The sequence below is a fragment of the Gobius niger genome (genome assembly GCF_951799975.1).
Source record: "Gobius niger genome assembly, chromosome: 2".
NCBI lineage: Eukaryota > Metazoa > Chordata > Actinopteri > Gobiiformes > Gobiidae > Gobius > Gobius niger.
In genome coordinates this window covers 36,952,431-36,964,466 of record NC_136853.1, presented here as the reverse complement: position 1 = coordinate 36,964,466, position 12,036 = coordinate 36,952,431, and the positions used below count along the sequence as shown (strand labels likewise).

Genomic DNA, 12,036 nt, shown 5'->3' with positions numbered 1-12,036 from the left:
TTTCGCCATGGAGTAGATCCATATTCTGCCGGCTTGTGAAATGTAGTAGCCTATGCATGCACGCATTGCCCCCCTTCAGGTCAGGCCCTTGTGTCCCGACGCAAGACATGGCTCCAATCCTGCCACTGCATTATTCTGCACCTCTGACTGACAGACAGACAGACAGACAGACAGACAGACAGACAGACAGACAGACAGACAGACAGAATTTGCGTCAAAAACGTACCAAATCTCTGCGCATTGTTTGCACAATATTCTTGCAAACGCTGCAATAATAGATTGACAGATAATGGAATAAATGAACAAGCAATATTATTACTTGGTTGTAGGACTGGGCGATATGGAGATATTTAGGCCTCTTTATTTTTCTTTGTTGTTGTTGATCAATCAAATTTTTAATTCAGTATTATTTTTAATTAATATTTAAAGCAAATAAATACAGTATTTACTCATATGATTCATGATCCAAATGAGATGCTGCTACTGTCAAACAATTGGCTGCAGACTTGACAACAAAAAAGCCCCATGACAATTTTTGAGACTGACCAATGTTGAAATATTGTTTTTACCAACTTAACTGCCCTGCTTTGTTATATACTGTATATTTCATTAATGGGTTGCCTGTGTTATTCTGCAAGAATATCATATAGGCCAGAGGTGGGCAAACTGCGGCCTGTGGGCCGGATCTGGTCGTACACAAGCGACCCTGTGTTATGGTCGTGTACGACCCTTGACTCTCATTCCATATTTTACTTTATATAAAATTTCTGGCAAAATTTGAAGCGAGTAGCAGTGTATCAGATGCACCATGACCATGCTCTGCCAGAGTGGGCTCAATTTTGTATTTATTTTTTAATTTTATTTATTTCATTCAAAAGTGACATTAAAAAGGAGCAGAGAGAAGAATGTATCTGCCCCTTTGTCGACTCCACAATCACTTTACATCAGTCGAGTTATCTTTTTTTAAAAATATATATATACAATTTACAATTACCATCAAGTGAGTTCCAGACATAATGTTGTGCATTTTGCTATTCTGAGAAAGTTCAGCAGAATAAAGTTTAAGTTATGGAATAGAAGTTTATTTGTGTAGTGCTTTTCACATGACCAAAGCGCTTTGCTTAGTGTCAGAGATTTAGTCTCCACTCACTCCACACAGGGTGGTGGTGAGCTACGTATGTAGTTTCCCCTGGTGTAGACTGACAGAAGCGCGATTGCACATATCTGCACCAATGCTCTGACACCACCATTCATTCACGAGCACACAACATTCATCCGTATTGTACATGTTTTTAGTGGTAGAGGAAACCGTAGTTCCCTGAGGAAACCTACACAGACACAGGGAGAACATGGAAACTCCACACAGAAATACCCCGCCCGGGGATTGAACCCAGACCCTCTTACTATGAAGCACGAGCGCCAAGTAACCGCTGCGCTACTAGTTGGCGTGGGTGTGGCCCTCTAACTCAGTTCAGGTTACTCAAGTGGCCCATGCATTTGTGCCTCATACAATAATCCAAAGGAATAAGTGCTAGTGGAGTATGCAGCACATACCATTTTTTTCATCACTAACTTATTCATATTGTCTTTGCTACTGTCTGTCTCTTGTCTTATTGTGACTTTGTGATTTTGTGACTGTGATGGTGAAGACAAATTTCCGAGATGGACAATAAAGTTAATCTAATCTAATCTTGTAAAAATCAATAGCCCACCCCGATATAGGCTATAGTACATTTGGAATGTATGGTTGCCCCTGAGCAATAATGGGTCCCATATGACTACTACGGTTTAGAGAAAGGCCCTCCGATATCAAATCATCACCAGATACAGAAGCCACTGTGAAGGCTACGAGAGACATGCTGATGAATGCTCTTCTCCTGGTTTCAAGGTGTCTGCAAACTGCAAACCATTACAAAAGGCCCACCACTCTCCGCATTGTACTCCAATCACCCTTCCAGCCTTTTGATCTCGGCTTTATTACATAGTAGGTTCTGTGAATTGGAAGCATGGAAAAAGGATGAGTGTGAAGGAGTGTTGGTGGAGGGCGCAGCACTGGGTAAATCTATCTTCTCTCGGGCTGTGGACAGAACCAGTAATTGTCCATGAAACTGAATCTGATAAAAGTTGTGCAGTGTTTGGAAAACACGTGGAGAATGCCCTCCGTACCTTATAAGGCAACAGGGCCGACCTGGTGACAGATAATTGGAATAGCCTCTGGAATGTACCACAGTAATGGAGTAAGAGTTATACAATTATTTTTATGAGCACATACAACGAGTTCCATTGACTTTTTTGTACTCATTACTGTAATCACATACAACGCTTTTCAGAGTACAAATTTTCATTTACCAGGCACCGCCATTCCGAAAGTTTTATGACATAATTTTTACATGATTTATCGGATAATGCTTGGGGACACTTGAGTAATACCAATGTGTTAGTCTACCCCAGGGGAAACTGAAGCTACATTTATAATAATATATATTATACAGCCTACTGTTCAAATGCTTGGGGTTACTTAAAATGTCCTATGTACACACAGTATATATTATAAACTTCAATTCCATAACTTACTACAATACTTTTCCCTCTTGCAACCTTACATTGACGGTGCAAACTTTTCTTCGTTTGTCTCCTTTCTCTCTTTCTAGGATTTAATGTATGTGCAACTTTTGAGCATGCATGCTTGGTAAAACCATTATAAAGAAGCCACAAAGAAAAGTACAGACCCCTCCAGTGATCCATGTATTTCTTTGTAGTGTTCTTAGAGTGGGATTCTATAGTTGGCACAGTATGATGTGGCTGCAGACGAATGTTGAGGTAATTGCACACAGTGATAAGAGGGGCTTGGCAGCAGGCACAGGGCTAAGGCCAGGCAGGATGTAGGGAACATTGCCATGCATTTCCGGAGTCAGCCTCTGAACTCCACTGTGCGGTGGAGGCTTCTGCTCACTGTACACAGCGCCTTTCTCTCTCCAACGTTATTCCAAGTCGCTATGAAAGCTAAAGCGCAATCAACCTTATTTTTGCCGGTTCCTGTGTGCAATCAAGTGTTAAAACATTTGTCAAATGAGTGCAGATGTGTTTACATGCATTCATCTAGCGGCTGTAGAGTTTCATATTGATAATCCTCCACAGCATCAGGTTTCAGAATAAGAATGCAGTCTTTCCAGAGAAGGCAATTGTTTCTTACCACCGCAGAGCCAGGCAGCCAACTGAGTGGCAAACAGTGAAAAGCAGGCTTATGTATGTTTATTACCAGTTCACCAGCATGGTGTAGCTTAGTTCTAAGTGGATTAGAGGGCTAGGTCTCAGAATGACATGTAATATTGTAAAGAATAGTAGCTGAGCAAACAATAAAAAGGTCCACTTTTAAAGTTGTTGCTTTTCAGTTTACCTTTTTCCTTATACATCCAGGAAATGATCACTTTCCTTCCATGTGTTCATTTATTGATCCAATTTGCTTCAAGTCTCATGTCTTAAATGCAATATAAAGGTACTAAGAAAATCATGTAATAAAGTTGAAATCATGATCAAGGTTCAAAGAAAATTTTTATAAATCATCTTGTCTAGAATTTCAACTCTCAAAGGTTGAAGAGAACACTCCTTTGTCATATGAAGACCATTTGGATGTGCATTAAAACTATGACTGTGGACATGTGTAAGAGACAAAAGTGACACGTACTTTTTTGATGCAAATGGTGTTTGCTTGACTGTCCCTTTGGCTTAAGTGATGTTTACTCATTTTGTGTTGTACATGGATCTTTCCAAATGTGGTTTGGTTGTATGCTGGCAATGTGGTCCAAACAGCAGGTGCCTGCGCCAGCCTAACAGAGCACTGGGCTCCTGTCAACCATGTTTACTGTATCCAAGTGTTTTAGCCTAATGTGGTGCAGATTTGTTTGACTCCGTATGTCGTTTCCAAAACCACAAATACATTCAACTTTAAGTCCAATTTACTGTTCTGTCAGTGCTGTCATTGTTTTAAATCTGTAGTTTTGGGGGAGAGAAGTCACAGTAGGTTTGGGCTGCACAATACATCGAACATTTATTGTTATACTAACAAATTCACATCACAACTCAGCCCTATGTTTGTGCATACACAACGCTCATCCTCTGCGGGGAATTATATGGGAGTGAAGCAATTTAAATAAAGCACAACACTAGCTGCCGATATAATTTGAGACGATTTAATACTCATCTTCAAATTACGTTTTTCCAAAATGGTGCCAAACCTCCTCTCTGATCCCTGCCCTTCCCTTTAACTCTGATACCCAAACACTGAATCTTGTGCTCTGAGCTGGTCATGTGACCACGAGAGACCTGTGAATTCCACTAGGCTTTAGTCACACTCTGATGAAGTTGTGTCTCTATGTCCTTTAAACGGCAGTCGCTCAAGCCAGATTATCTTATATTGCATGTCAGTGTTGGTAATTGGCGTTTTGGTCTACCATCTGCTACTTTCCAGATGCCACTGCCTGCCAAAAGTTTCATAACTGTAAGAAACAAACTGTATCTATACTCTTGATTTTCTTTACACGATGATGATTGGAATCTGGATGAAGGCTTGCCATCCAATCTTTAAAGGAACATGCATTTTTTGGGGATGACATCAGAAACACGGCTAAGGTGCAGTGACCTCACTTTAACACAATGACAATCTATAAAAATTACGAAGAAAACCATAGACCATGTGCCAGAGAGAAATTTTTACTTTTTAACCTACTAGGCCACCTACCTTTTTAGAAGAGCAAATAAAAGTGATAACAGTTTTGTCTACTTTCTGGCATTGGCTTCTTTTTGAAAATGTCAATGTCACCTTTAAAAATAAAAGTACAAAGGACAGATGTTACCTTTAAAGGAAGAGGCCACCGTTTTTCCACACTGAGATATGTTCTTACCTGAGCTTTGACGAGTTGATGCGTACCAGTCTGGCCTTTATTCGTGCCCGTGGAAGAGCGTGGTCGCTTCCAACGTCACCCTCGTTTGGAGCTATAGGAATGCATTGGGAGAGGCCAAATGTGAACAACATCTTTGGTCGTTTTGCGTGACTGAGGGAACGCATGAAGACCAGACAGATATGCATCAACTCGTCTAAGCTCAGGTAAGAACATATCTCAGTATGGAAAAACGGTGGCCTGTTCCTTTAAAGGTAACATTTGTCCTTTGTACTTTTATTTTTAAAGGTGACATTGACATTTTCAAAAAGAAGCCAATGCCAGAAGGTAGACAAAACTGTTATCACTTTTATTTGCTCTTCTAAAAAAGGTAGGTGGCCTAGTAGGTTAAAAAGTAAAAAATTCTCTCTGGCACATGGTCTATGGTTTTCTTCGTAATTTTTATAGATGATTCATTGTGTTAAAGTGAGGTCACTGCACCTTAGCCGTGTTTCTGATGTCATCCCCAAAAGATGCATGTTCATTTGCTTTTCCCAAAGGCCAAAGCCGGTGTACAGAACTGTAGGAGGTTGTGGAGTGGGACATTTAGCCTTTGGGCTTCTTTTCATCTGATAAAACAAGCACAGGAAATGTCTCTGTTTGCTGATTGGCCTTGTGTATTCCTTTGGCCTTCTCCTAGTGGGACCACAAGACGTGCACATTGTGTCCCTACGGCAGAGCAGGCACCTCATTAACTTTGCTGACCACTTTAATGTCAGAATGGCAAAGTACAGGTCTAGAATACATCTACAAATACATCTATCGATCGACAATTTACCTTATTTCCCTCCCAAACCATTATCGTTTTGCTTTATAGCTTTGGTTGTGGCTGTCCTCTCCTCACCCCCTCACTTCTGCCCCTCACCCCTCTCTCGGTCCCAAAGCTTTACAAAAACAAAACAAACAGGAATCAGGAACCTGTCCATTTCATTTCTAAATGCTCCATATTTTTGGCTAATGGGGGCTTAAGGGGTGAGCCTTAAGGTGATGCAGTGATGTAAATCTCAGTGGTGCGTGCAGAATACCTCAAGAGTGGACACATGAGCGCTGAAGTCATATGTTTACACAGTTAGTGAGGTTAACCGCTCTATGGATCACATCGGGAAGTGGACGGTTCTTGCTTTGTCCCGCTGAAGCTATGAGGTTTTAGCGGGGAGAAAATTTACCCCAAACGTTGGAGTCTTTGGCCAGGCGCTAGGGCGGCACGATTCTGACAAAAAACCCAATTACGATTTGACTTACAAATATTGGGATTGCGATTTGGCATGTGATTTCCTACCTGGCACTGAGCAGTATAGTGTACATTGCAACAACAAAAAAAGCAGTGATGTCTTTATAGTACTATAGCCTTTTGTATTGGCTTAATGGTTATTTTAGAATAGAACAAGTTTGTTCATCCATCTGTTTTTAAAGCAAAAAAAAAAAGATTCAAGATGGCTGAAGATCTGGAGATGGGTCTCGTGCGCTGCATTTCGGTTGCTCAGAATAAGTTTCCTATTAGAAGGCATCCGCTGTAACATTTCACCTAATGAATAGGGTCGGCCATGTTGGGCTCATATTGGGCTCTAAAACACAAGCATTTATTTAAAGGTGCTTTATGCAACTTTTTATGTGGGAAAAAAAACATTTTATTTGTGTGTATTTGACCTTTTAGTGACCAGCAGCTGTACTGTTGGTCAACATGGCGCCTTTACTTTCCATCACAGTGGCCTCTAGGACGCCTCAGGATCTATTGTGTGGTTGGGTTTCACTGCTGACGGAGCCTCTCACAAAGAAAACCTACAAAACAATTGTTCCTGGAGTGTTGTAGAGGCCACTGGGATGGAAGGTGCCATGCTGACCACCCATACAGCAATTTGGCCTCAAAACGGTCAATCCCGCACAAATATAATATATATTTTTTCCCCTGCATAAAAAGTTGCATAATGCGTCTTTAAATCGTAATAGCAAGAATTCACGTTGCAAACATTTACTGATACACAAGTAAAAGGGATCAAATACTTTTAGCCATTGAGCTCTAATAGGAGCATTAGGCCTATAGGACTCCAGCCGGAAGAAGTGTCACCGTACAAAGATGAAACTGGGCAGGGACATAGACCACGTGGCCCCTCCTTAAACTCTACAGGAAGTCGGCCATATTGGGCTCTTGATCTTTTGACATCTTCTCCCTGAGTTTTCATTCAAAAGCCTCAAAATTTGGTGGCACTTTCACTTTCAGCCTACACAGTCTCTCGAAAGGACCTTCATTAATTAAGTTCTAGTAGAAGAAGATTTTTGTATGCAAAATCAGTAGCATTTATCCCTGATGAGACCAGTTGAAAATGATTTCACGTCTGAGCGCTATAATATATTGTGAAATAGAGCTATTGCCCATGGAGGTGCTCAGCTCACCCAGTGCTTCAAGTATTTGTTTTATGGTTACAGCATGTTGGATCGCTGCCACAGACGGGAGTGAGAACCGGGGAGGCTGTCAGCTAGTCGGCCTTGTATGTGGTAATGATGGAGTGAAGCCTTACCTCATACACATAAAACAATGGATGTGCCCTTAAATGGCCATTCGCATGACTCACTAAACTATAATTCTGTTTGGAAATCCTTCGAAGTTTGACAGTATTGTTGAATAAACCTGAGCATTTACTTTTAAGGATTGTTTGGGTGAACTTCTCAAACTTGGCTGTCGTGTCTGTCTATTTGTAATACTGTATAATTTGTTTATCTCTTCACAAAATCTTAAATGTGAACCACTTAAGTAGAAAGACAAATAACTATGCAGGCTCTAAAGAATAGGGACAGCAAGGACAGAACCAACTGGCTCCTTTATTGCAAATTATCAGGTGTTAAAATTAATTAATACTTAACATGGTGAGGCGGTTTTTCGGTTTTTGTGTGGCTAGCGTCTGGAATCGTCTTCAAGAAGATATGAGACGAGTCCGACACTGACAATATTTAAATCCATGCTGAATATGCTCATATTTGATTGCATTTACAACAACTGAGAGATTATGTACATTCCATGCTATCAATCACAAGGGATTATTGAATGTATTTTAATGTATTTTCTCATATTGTGTTTATTAATATTAAGTTAATTTGCTTAAATGTAGCTTTTAAATACAAAATTACATATATATATTATATATTTAATTTCTCACTTCCGAAATATACATGTGCTGAGTCAATATTGAGTTGAATTGAGCATGCACAAACATGGGGAGCGACCCAAGTTGGGACATAAAGTATTTGCCAGCGTTTATACCCTAATACTCCAAAGCAGTGGCAGCAGATCCTGTGTTATAACGCTGACTGTGACAGACACATGCTATATTAGTCCTATTGGCGTCTAAAGGCCTTCCCAGTTCTATTGTATTACTCTGACGGCCGGACTAAGTATGCACCCGAAGCAGTAGCACATGGCCACTTAATATGCTCAGCAAGTCTGACTTACTTTAGTGCTCCCAATTACAGCTGTTGGGCTCAATTTTACCAGAGTTGTGATCCTTACCCTGGAGCAGGGGTGTCCAAACTACAGCCCACGGGCCAACTGCCGCCCACAGCCCACTTTTGATTGGCCCGCTGAAAATTCTAAAAATACAATTGAAACTTTTTTTTCTGCTTCAATTAAATATATATAAAACTAATAAAAATCAATTTTGTTTTACTTGTAAAGACATTCACAGTTACAATATTGTTGATTTAAAAATTATTATTATTATTAAAATTATGCAAAGAAATTTTGTTTAATGGGGAATATGAGAAAATAGGGGAGAAAATAGGTGAAAACAGCATGAATATGGGGGGAAAATACGGGAAAAATTGGGGGGGAAATGTGTTATCAAGAAAGTCTACACAAATATTGAGATATTTATTCATTTTTGTCAGTATAGCCCATTTCCTATTTGGAAGCAGTGCAAAGGTGATCATTTTCTCGGTTCCGCTTTGACAAGGTTTTTCAATTCAATTTCGCAATGTTTTTTGACTGTGATGCCTCTGTACTGCCAATATCTAACCTATACCTATAACCAAGGGGGTTCAATTTTGGAGGTAAGTCATTTTTTTCCCCAATGATTAAAATTGGGGTTAAGTCTAGAAAGGTTTCCAGACCATCATCTGTACTGTTAAAGCATTAAGAACGTTGTGCCTCTGATCCCAAGAGGATTTTTCAACCCCTAACCATCTATTTGTTGCAGGCTTGAGATAATGGCTTAGGGTTGGGATCAAAGGCTTAATGTCAGCACTGCACTGGAGGGGAAAAACAAAGTGCTGCTATGTACTCGGGAAACATACTGTAGGTATCTCACATAAGTTGTCTCTGCTTAATTCTGTACCCTCGTCCATCGAAATCAGGCAACATGGATACTGGGGAATGAGTATGGTTAATACCGTAGTTCTTTAGCGTTATCTTGCGCGTGTGCAAGGGGTGGAGAATTGTGGGAAATGTCATGAGCTTGTTGTTCCCACCTGGATAAGCTGACACAGTGCGACGTCCTTGTTTAGGCCTCCCCCGTCAGAGCTGCTAATTGTTTATGAGGCCATTTATAGAGTGTAGTAATTGTGGCTGCTAATCAGAAGCACACACTGCCATTTACATACAGCCCTCTAAGGCTTAGGAAGGAATGTAATAAATCAAATATGCTACTCACTCCAATGGGCCCGGCGTGACAAGTTGGCCACGTGTTTTGGACGGTTTCACATCGAGTGCGGTTTTATGTATGGTTTGTGTGCGATACGGAGCACTCACAAGGCCACAAGTTCATGGGGTTTTACTGTACCTACATAAAAAAATACAAGTAAACAGTGCATTTATAGATACAGGCGACATCTCGTCATAGAAGGGGGCGTGGCTTCGCCGAGGGGGTAAATAGAATCTTTAGAGAAACACAATTTTTCACTCTTTTTAGCCATTTTCTGCTGGAATATGAACTCATTTAGCACACATAATTAAAGTCAAGTGTAAATCGGGCCCATATGGATATTTTCTCGCAGCAGATTGTTCAGTAGAAGTGAAAAAACGCATTAGCCCGATGCTAACATGTAGCATCAAGTTAGCATTCTCCGATATGTATGTTATTTATGGGCTGCTGAACCACTTTGCTCCTTGTATCTTTGTTTAGTAGGAAACTATATTCATAATTCAGCGTTTGTTGAAGTAGTTTTTGAATAATTAGAGAAAGTTTCGATTTTTCTCCAAATTGTTTTCCCCCTTTACTGGTTTCAAACATGACCATATATGGGCGTTTCCAGAGATGCCGTCTGTATCTATATGTAAAAAGAAAAGACCAAACTCACCAATCACAGAAGTCCGGCTAACCCACTCAATGCCTCCTCCTTTCTGAAGCTTTCATTCATATAATCCAAATATTGCAATAGAGTTCCAGGGTGTAACTCGTCCGTGTTCACAAATATCCTCCATGAGCTTCTTGCAGCTCCTCCAGGGCCGCATGTCTCTGTTTTGCCGTATTGTTTAGCCATGTTAGCGCAAACTTGTAGCTGATCTTACTCTTAAAATCACCAGATTCTCTTCTCTGGCTGATGCTTGACCATCTGTGAGCTTCTGAAAATTCCCTACTAGATCAGAGAGTGTTGCGGATGCCCCTCTGTGGCATCCGGTAACTTAATAGTAAGAGAAAGAATCCGGCATCCTTGTGGATTATTTCCTTAATGCAATATGGCCGCTGTAACAAGACCTGCGCTGCAAAGTGGCTAATTTGAGTCGATAAGATAAGACATGGAACTCCATACCAATTTCGCGACCCGCCGTCCTACCAGCAAGCCATTAGCCTGCTATTTCTACTTTATTAGTTTATTTGGTAAACATGCAGCCAGAGGAAATGACAAAAGTATTGAGACCTGCTCATATTAATATTCTAACTCTAAGAACTACAACTTCGTGGCGCACAGGATGGTTTGCTGGACGTATTTATTCACATGTATTGACATATTTGCTATCCAGCATATCCATACAGCCAGTGGTGACCAAGATGACGCTGTAATTCAAATATGCTCATCTCCTTTCAGGGAGACATCAGTGGTCGTAGCCACTGGAGAAATACAGGCGCATGCACAGACGTTTTGAAACTTTGGGTCTGTGGGGTTTTCTTTACGCTCTTGCAACAACATCTCCACTTCATAACTAACTCACCAGCCTTGTACTTTACAATACTTTGAAGGATTTTTCAAAGTTATTTATAAATATCTGATATCTAGCTTGATTTGACCTTTGAATTGCAAAAAACAAGGCAAAAGTTTACAGATATTTTTTTTCTCTTCTATAGCCTCTATAAATACTAAACAAGATATACAAAATCCACCTCCTTTTTGGCGCTTTTTATTAGCAAAGTATCCAAACGTTACTTGGCCTCCTCAAAAGTGTGGGAAAACACGTCCAGTCTTTGTCTGGTTTGTTGCTATTGGCTTGTTTGCTGTTTATCAAATCACAGCCAATAGCAGATTTCTGGTCACACCCACACACTTTCTCTCTTAGACATGCTCATTTGGACACAATGACCTGGCACTCTCACTAACACTGATTTATAATCAGCTGACACATTTTGGACAAGTCAGCATTGTATTATTGTGTGGTGTGGAATTTGATGAGTCATTGTATTAGAGGTACAATAATATGGGAATGTGTACAGTAGGGTGAAATGAGCTGCTCATCCTGGCTATAGGATCATTAAACAAGGCTTAATGGAAACTAAACACTAAGATTCCACTGGTCACCATCACGTTTGATCAACACATTCTGGTTATTACAAAATTTGACTACAATGTCTGCAAGTTCACACTTTATTAAGTTCTAATTGAGTTCATTCAGTATGGTCCTATAAAAAAAGTACTTGAAACTACAAAGTGCTTAAAGTCAATTTTAATTGCAAGTAATTGCACAATACTTGTGCAATTTAAAGGAATAGGCCACCGTTTTTACATACTGAGATATGTTCTTACCTAACCTTAGCCGAGTTAATATATCCCCGTCTGGTCTTTGTCCGTGCGCTCTGTCACGCAAACGGAGCACATACGCAGCCTCTCCCACATGTCATATAGCTCCAAAAAAGCTCACGATAGAAGCTACCAAGCTCTTCTACGTGTTCCCTATTTA

General features: G+C 40.3%; 1 protein-coding gene across 3 annotated transcripts in view; it reads left to right on the top strand.

Moving 5' to 3' along the window:
* cald1a (caldesmon 1a) overlaps positions 1-12,036 on the top strand; it is an 88,043-nt gene that overhangs the window by 623 nt on the left and 75,384 nt on the right. The gene's annotated exons all lie outside the window — the stretch shown is intronic.